Raw genomic sequence first — 17,590 nt, 5'->3', positions numbered from 1 at the left:
GCCCAAGGTGCGCTCGGGCTTGGCTTCGCGGCGAAGCCAAGGGTCAAGTTCGGAGCGCCGCGGGCCCCAAAAGCCCGCGGCCTCGGTTGACGTAGGAGGTTGATTGGACGTGGACGCCTCCGCTTCCCCATGCTGCCTTTGAATCCGCCTGGCTAGGCGGCCCCTGCGGCCTACACAGTTATTCCTCCGTCGCCTACGCCTTGCTTCCCCAATTCCCCTGCTTCCTTGTGGCTCTGCTTCCCTTCTCTGATCTGACCTGCCCTCCTCCTGCTTCGTTGCCATGGCGCCAAAACAGGCGGACAAGGGGAAGAAGCCAATGTCTTCGTCCGGCGCACCTCCAGCTGTCGAGCCGACGCTAGGCCGATCCCGGGTGCTCAACGACGAGGCCATGGACAAGGTGCATCCGATGCTCGCTTCCAGCTTCAGCGAGTGGGGAGAGACAGTGGCTTGGCCTGCGTCTCGCACCCGCATGGCTCGGGCAGCCACCGAGGTCCCAATCTTCATAGACGCCCTCTGGGCTGGCCTGATTCCTCCCTTCTCTGCCTTCCTCAACGCGGTGCTAGAGCATTACCAAATCCACATGCTGCATCTTGACCCCCAAGCGGTGACTCTTCTTGCTGTCTTTGCCTTCGTGTGCGAAGCCATGGTGGGCATCGCTCCTTCGGTGACCCTCCTCCGTCACTTCTTCTCATTGCATCTGGCCGACCCTCAGCAATGCTCGGGGTGCGTGAGCTTCCAGGCCCTGGCTGCGACCGCGGGCGCGGGGATTGACTTCGAGCTCCCTTCATCCACGAGCGAGTTTCGTACGCGATGGGTGTTTGTGGATGCCGACGTGCTCAGCCCCCTGCTTCATGCTCCGGCGGGGCCTGCTGTTCCAAACTCCCATTGGGGCCATCAGAAGCTCATGAGCCACCGCCTTGCCCCTGTCTGGGCCAGGCTGAGGATGTTGAAGGACCGCGACGTGACTGCGCCTATGGTGGTGAAGGAGTTCGTCAAGCGCTGATTCGCTTCGCTTCAGCGCCATTCCCGCCCGATGTGGGCCTTGCTCAGCAGTCAGGACCACATGAGGTTTCAGGAGGAAGGGCTTCCTCTTAAGACGCGGGAGACGATGCTCATGGTTCTGACGGGTATCCCTCTGCCGGACGACATGCCCAGGAAGAGCTGCCTGCTGTACCATTGCAAGAACAAGGATGAGTTTGCCGCGAGCATGCCCTCCTTTGATGAGTGGGGCCTGCGCCCGATCGGCCAGGTGGGGCCCAGCTGGAACCCCGTCGACGTGGTCCCCTTCCTGGCCACCGGTGCCAAGCTCGCCCCAGGTGAGGGTGCAGGAGGGCGAGCTCCGATGGAGGCCGGCGGCCCTAGCACTGAAGAGCACATGCCGGATGGCGATCCTGGGGTGTCGTCTTCTGGGTCCTACACCCCCCTCCCAAGGCGCTAATTATTGAGGAGGCGCATCATGCGGCTCCCGAGGCCAAGGCTCCAGTAGCCTCGGGAGGTTGTGGTGAGACGGTGCCCGGCTGTTTGCCGCAACCAGGCACCTCTGAAGGTATCCTTCCAGGCTCTTCTCCGGCCCCTCTGCGCACCGGCCGTCACGTCCAGCGTTTCGGTCGTCTTTGTGTGGACTTCGGTGAGCTCCGCAAGAGGAAAGGATCCCCTAGCGGTAGCAGCATCTTCGGGCCGCTGAAGCGGCGAAAGTACATCGCCATTGACGCGTAAGTACCTTGTTGTCACGGCTTCCTACGTGTTGCCTTCTTGTCCTGACGTTGGTTCTCCAGGGCTCCTTCCGCTGAAGCTATTGCGTTTCCCGAGAAGCGGCCTCCTCCTTCATCAACTCTTTCGCCGGCCTCGAGTGCTTCGAGTCCGCTTGTCGCCCCCGGAGCAGGGTTGGTTGAAGGGGCACTCCTGCCTTCTTGGCGTGTTGAACCTGCGGCCCTGTCGCTCCTTCCCCCCAGTTTGGTGTGGAGCTTGGCAGGCGTGCCCAAGACTCCTCCGCTGGTCATGGACGACAATCTGTTGGCTTCGATCTTCGGCTCCTCTTCAAGCAGCGGGCCCCGGTCAGCTTGGGCTCCTCACGAGGACTGGTTGACGTCAGGCTCGACGTCAGCCCCCAGCCCCCTGCCTGGTGGGGGCGCACCACTTGGTGCCACGCCCGCAGCCCCCGAGGCGGAGGATGAGGTGGGCCGAGCGTTCGAGCTCGAGCGCGGGCGGAGCATGGTTCGTCACGAGCTCTTCCAGGAGGCGATGGGCGCGACGTGTCGACTTGGTGAAGAGCTCGCAAGTGTCGATTCGCGTCTTGAGGCTGAAGGTGTCCGGCTGGCGGAGGAGCGGCGCAAGCTGAAGGTGGCCATCAACCTTGGCCGCTATCAACGCGACCTTGAGAACGCGAAGGCCGAGGCATCTCTCAAGGTTTCCCATGAAGCCCGCTCACGAGCTTTGGACGAGGCTCGTGAGGCTGACCGCCGCCGCGAGGCTGCGGTGAAGCGCGCGTGGGAGCTCCAGGCCTGGAGCGCGTCTCTTGAGCAGCAGGTGGAGGCGCGCAGGGCTGCTCTTGCGTCGCTGAGGGGGACGCCCGCGGAGGAAGAGGAGGTCCGGAAGCGTGAGGAGGCACTGGCCCTGGAGGCCGTGGAGCACAACCTCGAGCTTGAGGAACTGGAGACGAGGGAGCATCAAGTTGCCCAAGCAGAAGATGCCGTCGGGGCTCGCGAGGCTAGAGTCAAGGAGGAGGTTGATCGCCGGGTGGCCGAGGTTCGCGCAAATCTGGAGGGTAGGTACGACCTGAAGCTGAAGCTCGCAGGCGCGGAGGATGAGGGCAGGGCCGCTGCCCTCAGGCCCAGGTTGGACGAGGCTGAGAGGCGTGCGGAAGCCACGGCCGCCGCCCTGGTTACGGCGCAGGCGGACTTGGCCTCCGCCCGCGCCGAGCAGCGTTCCCTCCGGAGGCGGGTTGATGACGCAGAGGCCGTCGCGAGGCAAAACACGGAGGAAGTGCTCCAGCAACGAATGCTGGAGCGCGAGCATGCCCCTATGCTTTAGGATCTCCGAAACAGGGCCAATATCGCCCTGGGCCCTATTTGCGACGTGGAGGCGCCGACCCCTCACTCGAATGATTATGCCTGCCACCTGACCTTCTTCACCGAGGTGGTGACGCGCCTGGAGGCTCGATCTACCAGAGCTTGCCAGCTTGTGGAGGAAAGGGGGCGTGGCATGCTCGAGCGCGCTTTCTCCCGTGTCTTCAGCCACCTCCTGAATGCCGACCCCAACTTTGATTTCGACGCCGCCATCGCCCCCGTACTGTAACACCCACGATGCGGCTATATCTCCCACGTGTCGAGGCATGACTTAGAGGCATAACCGCATAGTGGTTTTGTCGCAAGAAGGGTCATCTTCACACAATCCCATGTAATGAACAAGAATGGGATAAAGAGTTGGCTTACAATCGCCACTTCACACAATACATGAATAAATATCATACATCATCCAAAATACAATCATATAGACCGACTACGGTCAAAATCCAGATGAAAATAAGATAACCCCAAATGCTAGATCCCCGATCGTCCCAACTGGGCTCCACTACTGATCATCAGGAAGAGACACATAGTAACGACCACGTTCCTCGTCGAACTCCCACTTGAGATCGACGCCGTCATCTGCACTGGCAGCGTCGGCACCTGCAACTATTTTGGTAGAATCTGTGAGTCACGAGGACTCAGCAATCTCACACCCGCGAGATCAAAACTATTTAAGCTTATAGGAAAGGGAGGTGCAAAGAGGTGGAGCTGCAGCGGCAATAAGCATATATGGTGGCTAACATGCGCAAATGAGAGCGAGAAGAGAAGCAACGGAACGGACGTCATCTAGCAATGACCAAGAAGTGATCCTGAACTCCTACTTACGTCAAACATAACTCAGACCGTGTTCACTTCCCGGACTCCGCCGAGAAGGGACCATCACGGCTACACACGCAGTTGATGTATTTTAATTGGGTCAACTGGAAAGTTATCTACAACCGGACATTAACAAATTCCCATCTGCCTCATAACCGCGGGCACGGCTTTCGAAAGATAAAACCCTGCAGGGGTGTCCCAACTTAGCCCATCATAAGCTCTCACGGTCAACGAAGGATAAACCTTCTCAGAGTTGTCGAAAGCTTGATCCTCGTAAGCGTACTCGACAGGTTCCTCGTTCACGAACTCGTCTCCCGGCTCTACCCAAGACAAGAACACAAGTAACGGAACCACAATCAATCACGAGGAATGCACAAGCAACATGATGCAAAACATGTATGATATGCGAGATATGATATGCGATGCATATGCGTGCTCCGGAAGGAAAATGATGAACATGGCAGTAACTTGGCAAACCAAGCATTCCACTGGAAAGATGATATGATTTCGGTCGAAATCGATATAAAGATCACCGGAATCGGATGCACGGTTTGCAAATGGCAAGCAAAACAAGAATGACACTAATCTGCGATAAACAGCAAGATAGCACTTAAAATGCAAGAAACAACAATGCTATAGCACCCCAACATAGCAACAAAGTATATGACAGTAATCTACAGGAGATGCTTCACAAAAGATGAACACTGAGCTATGGCTAGATCACAACATATCAAGCTCAAACAAGCATGGCAAAAGTGCAAAAGATAACAGGATCACAGACTTGGTGAAAAACTGGACATGGCAGAAAACAGCATCAGGTAGCAATGTTCAGAGCACGAAATCAACGTGCTACAGGAACTTAACATAGCAAAACAAGGCATGGAAGTGTTCTACTAAATGCACATGACAAAAGGCCCTTACTGACCATAAGCCAAAAAGGAACAGAAGATATGATGGCAAGCATGTAAACATAGCAAGTTCCGTTATCAGGTTTCAGACATAGCAGAAAACAGAGCATGGCAGAAATAATAATATGTAGGCCTCTTTGTGAGCTTGATGCACCCACTACAGAGCAATGAACTACAAACAAAGCACACCTACAGCAAGATGGCATGTTTATGAAGCTAACCATGGCAAGAACAATTGCATAGAATGTAAGGATCAACTACAGTAAGCTTGGCAAAATTGCATCTCATGTTAAGAATCTGACAGAAATATTTTATAGCAAAAGTAGAGCAAGATTGAGTCATGCTATGGCACTCTATAATTACAAAAAATTGCAGGAATAGATCAATTACAACTATAGCTACAAAACATCCTTACTGAACATCTCCAAAATATGCATGGATCTCTCTGTAGCATCAAGTTTACATGGAAATAAAATAACAGCAGACAAGGACTTGGAGAAATCACTAAGTCCCTGAAATCAGAAATATTACGGAGCCTACTTTGCATGCTTGTGCTAGTCACCACAGAGATCCCAAAAATACATGGACTACACCACTAGAAAGATCGCAGGGCATACTTCAAAACACATGTAGAGCTCATGCCCAAAAGATGCGCAGAATAAATGATACAAAAATGACAAATCTCCAAGTTCTGATAAGAACCAGAGAATAACAGCAACTAGCCCTCTTACAACAGAGATTTGGGCATCAAGATGACCTCTAATGAACATGGTGCAATTGAACAAAATGAAGAGCATCACGAGGCGAACAATTGGACATATTACACGCGCGAATCGGAGCTACATGCAAGGAGTTATGGCATCACAAACATGGCAAGATGCTGTAAAAACTTGAGGACTTGAAAGAAAATTAGGGTTCGGGGGAAAAAGTCAACGCTCACATTCCAGATCGGATCGAGCCTTCGAGCTCGACGGGGCTTTGGCTCCGGCAGCGCTGCTCGCCGGCGACGGGAGGGAGAGGTGGCGGCGCGGCCGGGGGTCGGAGGAGATGGAGGAGAGGCGCGGGGCGGCGCCGGTGGCGGCGCACGGCGCGGAGGGCGACGCCGGCGACGGCCGAAGACGAGGGCGGCGATGGTACGGCGACCGGCGGCGGCGGAGGGAGTCGGCGGGCGGCGCGGAGAAGGCGGCGGGGCAGCGCGGAGCAACGGGCGGCGGCTCGGGGACCGGTCGCGCGCGGGCGGGCCGGCCTCGGGCCCGGCGGGCCGCGGCGGCGCGGGGACGGCGGCGGTGACGTGGCAGCCCCGGATTGGTTGCGGGCGCGGTGGCAATTTCGTCCGGTGGCGCTGGACGCGTCCGCCCGCGGAGAGGAGATTTTTAGGGTTTCGGGGACTGCGAATGTTATTTCGGGATGCTCACATATTTATAGGTAGAGGGAGCTAGGAGGCTCCAAATGAGGTGCGGTTTTCGTCCACACGATCGTGATCGAACGCCCTAGAGCATGGAAGAGAGTTTGGTGGGTTTTGTGCTGGTTTTTGAGGGGGTTTTTGCTGGACACTCAAATGGACTTTGCGGATGCCCGGTTAACCGTTGGAGTACCAAACGACCTCCAAATGGAACGAAACTTGACCGGTAGTCTCCGGGTGGTGTAAAAAGGCCACTTGACAAGCCTCGGTCCATTCCGAGAAAGTTTGACAACCGCACACGAAAGAAAACAAGAGGGGTGCACCGGAGGAGATAGGAGCGCCGGATTGCAAAACGGACAACGGGGAAAATGCTCGGATGCATGAGACGAACACGTATGCAAATGCAATGCACATGATGACATGCTATGAAAATGCATGACATGAAAAAATACAAAACGAAAAACAAAACCCGACCATGAAGGAAATAACATAGCACATAGCCGAAAATGGCAAGAGTCGGAGTTACAAATATGGCAAGTTACATCCGGGGTGTTACACGTACACACGGCTGTCCGGGGCGACCTAGCGCGTTGGGTTGAGGTCAATGTGGACGCGTTGGTCAGGGCCTTCACTTCGGAGGATGACGCGGTGGTGGTCGTTGCAGACGAAGGCGACATGGTTGACGACAGCGTCGGGGGCATCGCCGGCGGTGGCGACGTTGCCGATGAAGACGATGATGACGCGAGCGACGCATCCGAGGGTGACGTAGCGAGCGACATTTCTGGCTGATCCCATGTTCTCCTGTCATTCCATCCTGCACACGAAGCTCGGGAAGGGCCCTTGGAAAACTTGTAAGAGCATTTTGGGAGGGGGAGCCCCTCATGTAAGCAAATTGCAGTTTTTACTTTCCCATGCGATGTGAGTTTGTGTCCTCGTGAACTCGTGAATCCGGATGCGAGTTATCTGCCTTTGTCGTGGAATTGTCACGGCAGATGTCCTCGAGATAGGACTTAGTCGTGGAGCCATCGCAACTTGGAAGCTTGAAGGGGTTAATGTGGGACAAGGAACACGAGGGTTTATACTAGTTCGGCCCCTTACGGTGAAGGTAAAAGCCTACGTCCAGTTGAGATGGTATTGATTAGGGTTACGATCACCAGGGAGCTAAACTGCTATGCCCAGCTCTCGATGAGATCGTTCTCCTCCCTAAACCGCTGCCGGGTCATCCCTTTATATAGGGAGGCTGACGCCCAGCAGCCCTCAGAGCCCCGGCCGGCTAATAAGAGCGTCCGGCTCGGACTCTCAATCATACTTGCCTTGCACTACAAGTTCTACCATAATAACGATTGTAACTACGGGCCCTAAGCCACATCCGGGTCTTAAGCCCATCTCTGGCCCACCATCTTCAAGCTTGGCTCCGGGCTTCTGGTAATGACCATTGGAGTAACCCGGCCCCTCCTGGCGGGTGACTCTAAGGTCTATATCCTCAACATTAGGCCCCAGATTGATTTGAGCCGGCTCATGTCAATCTTCGACTCTGCCGACAGAAAAAATCTCCGGCTTACCATTCATGTGAAGGCCATAACCCGGCGTGACGTCGTCCTCCGGCCTCCGGATAATCCGCCATGACGTCATCTTCCATTAAGCCCGTTTTTTACTCCACCAGATCCGCAACGGATCTCTGCTTTTACTGTCATCCCGAAAATCGAGGCGCCGTGGGGGGGGGGATAACCACGCCGTGGTCTCCTTGAATCTCGCGCCCACTTATGACCTTGCCTTATAAATAGGCTGGCCCGACGGGCTTCTCTGCCACTCTTCTTCCTCCTCGCGCCGCTGCCTCTCTCCCTGAGCTCGCACTTCGCCGCCGTCGTCTCGCCTCCGGTCTTCGTCAACTTTGGCCACTGCATCACCCTGACTCGGACCAGATAAACGGCGGCGACTCCCGCACCTCTTCAGCTCCGGTAAGTTCTCACTACCCCGTACAGTAGATCTGCAGTAGGGTTCATCCACGTTCTTCGTGTTCGTCACCATTGCGCGTAAGTTCGGTAGTTCTCCTAGTTGCTTCTCCTGCTTGATCTTAGGCCTGCATAGAACTAGTGCGGTAGTTGTTTTAAGATCCATTTCACACGCAAGTAGCCTTCCTTGTACTGCATAAGAACCTTGTTCGAACCCAAGAACTCCCTCACTTCAGTTTCTAGGTCTAGAAATGTTTTCCTTGGCCCGACCATTTTGATCCAAAAAAGTTACTGCAATATGTGAAACCTGTTTTACCACACTGCAACCATTGAACCTTGGCGGCTTACAATTCCGGTTTAAAGAAACCACGCGCCGTAGAATCCTCCGGCTTTAAAGAAAACCATGCTTCGTAGAATCCTCCGGCTTAACTGTGGTAAGTCCGTAGATAACCAACTTACTCTAAATGCCCCTGTGGCTTAAATAACCCACTGTACCAGAGTATATATCATTAGTCCCCTTCATAAGCCGCCACCTTAGTTGTGAATTGTAGATCTCCGGCTTAAAATTAACCCGGACATTTCTCCTTTTTGTCATAGACTGCCAACTTTCACCATGCCTCCTAAGGCTCCCATCACTTGCAACTGGATGAGGTCCAACGTCACCAACGATACCCTAGTCAATTTTGTTAAGTCCGGATATCTGCCTAAGAAAGAAGTCATGTCCTACCGTGCCCCTGACCCGTCAGAAGAGAGACCACAACCAAAGGATGGGGAGGTAGTGATTTTCGCGGATCACATGAGCCGGGGCTTCGCACCGCCCGGCTCAAAGTTTTTTAGGGACGTGCTCAACTTCTTCGACTTGCGGCCTCAAGATATAGGGCCCAACTCTGTATCCAACATCTGCAATTTTCAAGTCTTCTGCGAGGGTTACCTTGGAGAAGAACCTAGTCTGCTGCTCTTCAGAGAGCTTTTTTATTTAAACCGCCAAAATGAGTGCGCCAATGGGCCAAGTCTGGAGTTAGGTGGCATTTCCATCCAGTGGCGTAGGGATTGTCTTTTCCCTTACGTAGAGCCACCGAGCCACCCCAAGGACTGGAACATGACTTGGTTCTACTGCCAAGATACGTCCCCGGCTGATGAAAGCCCGCTGCCCGGCTTTCGCCCAACACGTCTAGAGCCGACTCACCCACTGTCGGACAAGCTGACTCAAGCGGAGCGCCAGCCTCTGCTTCCTACTATCAACAAAATCAAGGCCCTCCTGGGCAACGGTCTGAACGGAATTGACCTGGTCCGGGTCTGGATCTCCTGGCGGGTGATCCCATTGAGCCGCCGCCCCGGCTTAATGTGTGAGTACACAGGGCGAAAGGATGACCCTCAGAGGCATAGCCGCAATGATCTTCCAGAAGACGTTGCAGAAGAGGAGACCAAGGCTCTTTTAAACGAGAGCCTGGCAGACTGCGGAAGGACCGGGTTAGCCCCCTTCTGCAAGACCAATCCAGCCCCAGCGGTAAGCCGCTGACTTTAACTTTTTATCTTCGTCTGCATATAACCTTCATCTGAACCGTTTTAAGAATTCGTCATTGTATTTTTCAGGCTGATGATAAGTTCTGGCGGGTCAAATATGACCATGAGGCGGCCAAGAAAGCCAGGAAGGCGAAAAAAGCCGCCAAGAAAGCCGCCCCTCGCAAAAAGGGAAGCAGGCCTACTGCTTCGGAGCTGATGCAATTAAGCGACAGCTCCGAGTCAGAGGTAACTCCTGAGCATTTAAGTCCTTATTATATTCACTGTTTGTTGCTGTCCGCCTTATCAATACTTGCTCATTGACAGGATGACACCGGCGCAAGTAACCCGGTGGTTGAAGAGGTAATGTCGCTTTCCTCCGACTCGGAGCCCTTGCCACAGCTAAAAGTCCGAAGGGTAACCCGGAAAGTAAGCTTTTCACATCCTTTAGCGTACCAAGACCCTCAATTTATTTTGAAGCGACAGGTTCATGAAAGCCGGCGTCACACCCGGACCAACAAGGACACCGATCTCTCCGCCGGGCTACCCGACGCAACAAGGAAGCGTCGAACTGAGGTTTTTTCTCACTTGTACCCTTTTCATCCGTTGGCGGGTGTCATCCGTCAGCCACTCAATTCTTCTGACTCCAATTATCAGGAGACCTCCCCTTCTTCGGGCGACTCTATGCAGTCGAGCCTTCCGGCTTTCAAGACCGCGCCCGGGTAATGACAACCATCTTACATTATATTTGTCTGTACTTACTCTTTGTGTGCTTAACACTTTTGTCTTTTCAGTGCTCAAGCAAAACTCACCAAAAGAGCAAAGAAGACCAGATCAGCCGGAGTGCCGGATTTGCCTGAACTGGAGGTGACGGCTCAAGAACCGCCAGCTGCCTCCGCCCCCGAAGCCACCACTCCAATGGACACGGCACCTGAAGCCGCTGCCCCAACTACCAAGGCAACAACCGAAGCATCGGTTAATCCGGAGGCCTCCGGCTCAGCTCCACCAGCAGACGACCCAGACGTGGTGATCACCCGGACGGAGTTTGTTGAGCCGGGGAGACCGACCGTGTTGGCCAAGTGCTCCGCTAAGGGGGAGCTGCTTCAGCCCCACCGGGCGAATCTGGACCTCTCCAACTACAGCAACCTGAGCATTAGAGAGCTCGTCTCTGGCTACATCAGCCATGTACACAAGAGCCGGGACGCCGAGGTCGCCATGGTAAACCAGATCCAGCAAAAATCTGAGGTATCCTTCTGTTATCTTCTTACTTACTACATAGTTATCTTTGCCATGCTAGCCCCCAAGTCGACGACTTATGATTTGAATATGTTGTAGACTTAGGTTCCGGCTTACTCAATTGAGCCGGCTGTATGTAGATAGATACGTTCAATATGCATTAGCCCCCAAGTGCCAAGTATCTTTGCTTGGAAAGTGCTTGGGACTTATATAGTAACTGCTCATGTCATAACTCGGAAATTTATACAGGCTGTTGGCAAGAAACTAGAGTCGGACCTTGCGGATCTCAAGAGCCGGCTGAAGACGCAGGAGATGGAGACCCGGAAGGCAAATGCCAAGTTTGTCTCCAGCATCGCCACTCAAGAGAAGCTGAAGACAGAATTTGATGCCGAGCGGAAGGCCTGGGCTGAAGAGAAGGTCGCACTGGTGACCCGGGCAGAACAGGCGGAGAAGACTCTCTCTGAGAAGACCGCCGAGCTCTCCGGCCTAAAGCGCCAGGTTTCCCAAATGGTGGCCGCCATCTTCGGTAAGTCGCCTCACCGGCTTTCATCAATGTTAGAATGTTTAGATCTCATGATTCATCCTTGTCGCCGACTTACTTGATTCTGTTAAACAGGTCCCAGAAGTGCCAACCTCAACCAGAGCGTGGTCACCAAGCTAAAGGCCGTGTATACCCTGGTGGAGCAGCTCTACACCGGGTCACAGCGTGCCTTAGCTGTGGTGGCCCTCTCCAACGAGGTGCCGACTCACCTGGCAGAAGTCCTGCGCCGGCTCGCCGTTCTGCCTCAGCGGATCCAAGAGCTGCGACGGGCTTCTGCGAGAGCCGGAGCGATCGCCGCGCTGAGCCGGGCCAAGGCATTCCTGCCGGAGTTAGACCCGGCGGACATCGCCCTTGGCTATCCAAGCCTGAAGGAAGACGGCTCAGCTTTCGATCAGGAGGACTTCGCAGCGTGCGTGAAGGCTGTATGCCCGGTGGCCACTCTCATCGGGAACGACACAGATCTGACCAAGTACCAGCCGGGTTATGACGCGGAGAATCAGAGGATTCCAACCCCTCGCTATGAAGCCCTCAACCTGATCCCGCCGGCTCGTCAGCACACCTTCACCCCGGAGATTGACCCGGCCGGGTTAATTGACGAGGAAGCCCAATTCGAGGCTCTCCGCGGCATCGACTGGAAGTCATCAACCTTTCAGGTCTTGGGATCAGCCGGAGGAGAGGACAGGAACGAGCCGGAGACTTCAACTCAGCGGGCATCGTAACTCGGCTGGCGGTTTACCAAACAATGCTCCACCCTTTTCAGACTTGATGAGTTTTGTAATAGAGTAGGTGCAACAGTCTATCTCTGCCGTGCCATCGTGCACGCATTAAATGCCAAAGTCTTATGAAATTGTCTATTTGATGTTTCTCCGGGTCATAATCATCCCTTTGTTTTTCTCCACCTGAAAGAGGTGCCTTTAAGCATCCTGCATAAAAAGGCAAATCACAAGTCTCGAGGCGGCTTACCGCCCTGAGAATCAGGTGTTTCGGATAGATAACCCGGAATATGAATCAAAAAAGACTGGTCCTCAATTATAGCCTTAACACAGGCGTAATAACACCCTTAGTGGCCTGTAAGCATACTTCCGGTTTAGATAACCCGGGTAACAAGGTTGATATCTTAACTCCGAGTTACCTGTCTTGATGACACCCATGGTGTTCAACTAACATCGTAAACCAAAGTTAAGCCGGCAAAGCGAGACCCGGCCGTACACACCTTGACATAATCAGAGTAAACTTGTGATAGAACATAGGAACCTAGGGGCTTCCAGTTCGAATACGATCAGAAACCCGGCCCAAAGGGGTTAAGCTAAGATTCGGATACGATCACATAGCCCCCAGTGGGTGTGGCGATGCCAATCAAGAGGGTACCGACAGCTATGCTCTCTTTGGTTCGAATACGACCCATGTTTGAACAGGAAGCCCCCAAGTGATTTTAAGAAATTGTTTAACGACGCTGATTCGAATACGATCCACGTCGGTTCTCAGAGAGGTTAAACTATGATTCAAATGTGACCAAAGGTAACCTCCCAATGAGCTCGGCACTTTGCCAATCAAATGGGTATCGACAGCTATGTTCTCTTTGGTTCGAATACGACCCATGTTTGAACAGGAAGCCCCCAAGTGACTTTACTGCTTACGGCTAGATTCGAATACGATCATAAGCCGGATCCTCCTTTAAGTCATCATGTAATCTTGTAATAAAAACAACACGCGCATATTTGGAGGAGAAAATAGGACAGAGGTCCTGCTTTATTGCTTTATCATAATATATACATGGCTGAGATAAGTATGTACATCACGAGAGCCGGCGGCTCAAGTGTAGTAAGGCCAAAGCTGAGCTATGTTCCACGGCCGACGGGTCTCCTCCTCCGACTTACGTGAATCTTTGTGCTCCCGAATGTCAATGAGATAGTATGACCCATTGTGCAAGTTCTTGCTGACCACAAAGGGCCCTTCCCAAGGTGGGGATAACTTGTGTGCATCTGTTTGATCCTGGATCAGCCGGAGCACTAGGTCGCCTTCCTGGAAGACCCGGGATTTGACCCGGCGGCTATGATAATGGCGAAGGTCTTGTTGGTAAATCGCTGAACGGGCTGCTGCCACATCACGCTGTTCGTCCAACAAGTCAAGAGCATCTTGACGCGCCTGTTCATTATCCGTCTCAACATAAGCCGCCACGCGAGGTGAGTCATGACGGATGTCACTGGGGAGGACTGCTTCTGCTCCATAAACCATGAAGAAAGGCGTGAAGCCTGTAGACCTGTTAGGAGTAGTGTTGATGCTCCATAAGACGGAGGGCAACTCCTCTACCCAACAACCCGGCGTCCGTTGCAAAGGGACCAAAAGCCGGGGCTTGATGCCCTTCAGAATCTCCTGGTTAGCTCTCTCAGCTTGACCATTGGATTGAGGATGAGCCACGGAGGAAACGTCAAGTCGGATATGCTCTCGTTGACAAAACTCTTCCATGGCGCCCTTGGAGAGATTGGTGCCATTGTCAGTTATGATGCTGTGCGGAAAACCAAAGCGGAAAATCACCTTTTTCATAAATTGAACTGCCGTGGCTGCATCGCACTTGCTAACTGGCTCAGCTTCCACCCACTTTGTGAACTTATCAACTGCCACCAAGAGGTGGGTCTTCTTATCCTTGGACCTTTTAAAAGGCCCCACCATATCAAGCCCCCAGACCGCAAAGGGCCAAGTGATTGGGATCATCCTCAGCTCCTGAGCCGGCACATGAGCCCGTCGTGAGAACCTCTGGCAGCCATCACATTTACTGACCAAGTCTTCCGCATCAGCATGAGCCGTCAACCAATAAAAACCATGATGAAAAGCCTTGGCCACAAGAGACTTTGAGCCGGTGTGATGGCCACAATCCCCTTCATGGATCTCACGCAAGATCTCTTGACCTTCCTCAGGGGAGACACAACGCTGAAACGCTCCTGTAACACTGCGATGATGTAACTCGCCATCAATAACAATCATTGACTTGGCCCGCCGGGTTATTTGCCTGGCCAAGGTTTCATCCTCAGGCAACTCGCCCCGGGTCATGTAAGCCAGATATGGCATTGTCCAATCCGGTATGATATGGAGAGCCGCCACCAGTCGTGCCTCCGGGTCAGGGACAGCCAAGTCTTCCTCCGTAGGCAACTTAACCGAAGGGCTATACAGAACATCCAGGAAAGTGTTAGGCGGCACCGGCTTCCGCTGAGAGCCTAGCCGGCTTAAGGCATCAGCCGCCTCGTTCTTCCTGCGATCAATGTGCTCTACTTGGTAGCCCTGAAAGTGCCCAGCAATGGCATCAACTTCGCGGCAATAAGCCGCCATGAGCGGGTCCTTAGAGTCCCACTTGCCTGATACTTGCTGAGCCACCAAGTCTGAGTCACCGAAGCATCTTACCCGGCTCAAGCTCATTTCCTTAGCCATCCGAAGACTGTGGAGCAAGGCCTCGTACTCAGCCGCATTGTTAGTGCAAGGAAACATCAACTGTAGCACATAATGGAACTTGTCACCTTTGGGGGAAGCCAATACAACACCAGCCCCCGAGCCCTCCAACTGCCTGGACCCATCGAAGTGAATAGTCCAATATGTGTTATCCGGCTTCTGCTCAGGCACTTGTGACTCTGTCCAATCATTGATGAAATCCACCAAGGCCTGAGATTTAACAGCAGTGCGTGGCACATATTTGAGACCATGAGGTCCAAGTTCTATAGCCCACTTAGCAATTCTCCCTGTGGCCTCTCTGTTTTGGATGATGTCACCAAGGGGGGCAGAGCTGACCACAGTGATGGGATGACCCTGAAAATAATGCTTAAGTTTCCGTCTTGCCATGAACACACCATACACGAGCTTCTGCCAATGCGGGTACCGCTGCTTGGACTCAATGAGCACCTCGCTGACATAATAAACCGGCCGCTGAACCGGATGTTCCTTACCCTCCTCCTTGCGCTCTACCACAATGGCCACACTGACAGCTCGTGCGTTTGCTGCCACATACAGTAGTAAGGGCTCCTTATCAACCGGAGCAGCGAGGACTGGGGGCTCTGCCAGCTGCTTCTTCAAATCCTCAAAGGCGGTATTAGCTGCATCATTCCAGACAAAGTTATCAGTTTTCTTCATCAACTGATATAAGGGCATGGCCTTCTCACCCAAACAGCTTATAAACCGGCTTAAAGCAGCGACGCGACCCGCCAAGCGCTGAACGTCATTTATACACGCCGGCTTAGCCAGAGAGGTGATGGCCTTGATCTTCTCCGGGTTAGCCTCAATGCCTCTGTCAGAAACCAAAAAGCCCAAGAGTTTGCCTGCAGGAACACCGAAGACAAACTTGGCCGGGTTAAGCATCATCTTATAGACCCGGAGATTATCAAAGGTTTCCCTTAAATCATCTATCAGGGTTTCCTCTTTTATGGACTTAACCACAATATCGTCCACGTAAGCGTGAACATTACGCCCAATCTGTTTATGAAGACAGTTCTGTACACAACGCTGGTAAGTCGCCTGTGCACACTTGAGTCCAAAAGGCATGGATACATAGCAGAAGGCTCCAAAGGGAGTAATGAACGCCGTCTTCTCCTGGTCCTTAACTGCCATCTTAATCTGATGATAACCGGAATAAGCATCCAAGAAACTTAGATGTGCACAACCTGCCGTAGCATCAATGATTTGATCAATGCGGGGGAGGGCAAAAGGATCAGCCGGACACGCCTTGTTCAAGTCCGTGTAGTCCACACACATCCGCCAGGTGCCGTTCTTCTTGAGTACGAGCACCGGGTTAGCCAACCACTCCGGGTGAAAGACTTCAACGATAAACCCGGCCGCCAAAAGCCGGGCCACCTCTTCACCAATAGCTTTCCGCCTCTCTTCATTAAACCGCCGAAGGAACTGTCTGACCGGTTTAAATTTAGGATCAACATTGAGAGTATGCTCAGCGAGTTCTCTAGGTACACCTGGCATGTCAGAAGGTTTCCATGCAAAGATGTCCCTATTCTTACGGATGAACTCGATGAGCGCGCTTTCCTATTTTGGATCCAGATTTGCACTGATGCTAAACTGCTGAGATGAGTCACCTGGAACGAAATCAACAAGTTTAGTCTCATCAGCTGATTTAAATTTCATTGCCGGCTCTTGTTCTGTAGTTGGCTTTTTCAGAGAGGTCATATCTGTTGGGTCAACATTGTCCTTGTAAAACTTCAACTCCTCTGTAGCACACACAGATTCTGCATAAGCCGCATCGCCTTCCTCACACTCTAGAGCCACCTTCCGGCTGCCGTGAACCGTAATGGTCCCATTGTGACCCGGCATCTTGAGTTGTAAATACACATAACACGGCCGTGCCATGAACTTGGCTTAAGCTGGCCGTCCAAATATGGCATGGTAGGGACTTCTTATCTTGACCACCTCAAAGGTCAATTTCTCCACCCTGTAGTTGCTTTCATCACCAAAAGCCACTTCCAATTCGATCTTGCCGACTGGACAAGCCGACTTACCAGGTACCACGCCATGGAAGATAGTGTTCGACTGGCTGAGGTTCTTATCAACCAACCCCATACGGCGAAAAGTCTCATAATAGAGGATGTTGATGCTGCTGCCTCCATCCATGAGTACCTTTGTGAATTTATATCCTCCCACTTGAGGAGTCACCACTAAGGCCAAGTGGCCCGGGTTATCCACCCGGGGAGGGTGATCCTCCCTACTCCACACTATAGGTTGCTCAGACCACCGCAAGTAGAGTAGGATCGCCGGCTCAACAGCATTCACAGCCCTCTTGTGAAGCTTCTGATCTCGCTTGCACAAACTAGTGGTAAACACATGATACTGTCCACCGCTAAGCTGCTTTGGATTGGTCTGATAACCCCCTGCTGCTGTTGATGACCCTGGCCAGACTGTTGATTAAAGCCCCCTTGACCGTTCTGAGGACCGGAGTTTGAGCCGCCACCCGGGCCATGAAAGCCGCCGGCACCTGAGCCGCCGCCCGGGCCATTGTAGTTCTGAAAGGCCTTCATGATTGCACAATCCTTCCATAGATGAGTCGCTGGCTTCTCTCTAGAGCCGTGCCTCGGACAAGGCTCATTCAACAGCCGCTCCAGTGAAGGTCCTGACCCGCCGCCTCGGGGAGGGGGCCTCCCCTTGCGTCGCTGGTTATTGCCTTGTGCGCTGGCGTTGGCCAC

Source organism: Aegilops tauschii, chromosome 3, assembly GCF_002575655.3.
Source record: "Aegilops tauschii subsp. strangulata cultivar AL8/78 chromosome 3, Aet v6.0, whole genome shotgun sequence".
Taxonomy (NCBI): domain Eukaryota; kingdom Viridiplantae; phylum Streptophyta; class Magnoliopsida; order Poales; family Poaceae; genus Aegilops; species Aegilops tauschii.
Note: the sequence above shows the minus strand (reverse complement) of the source record.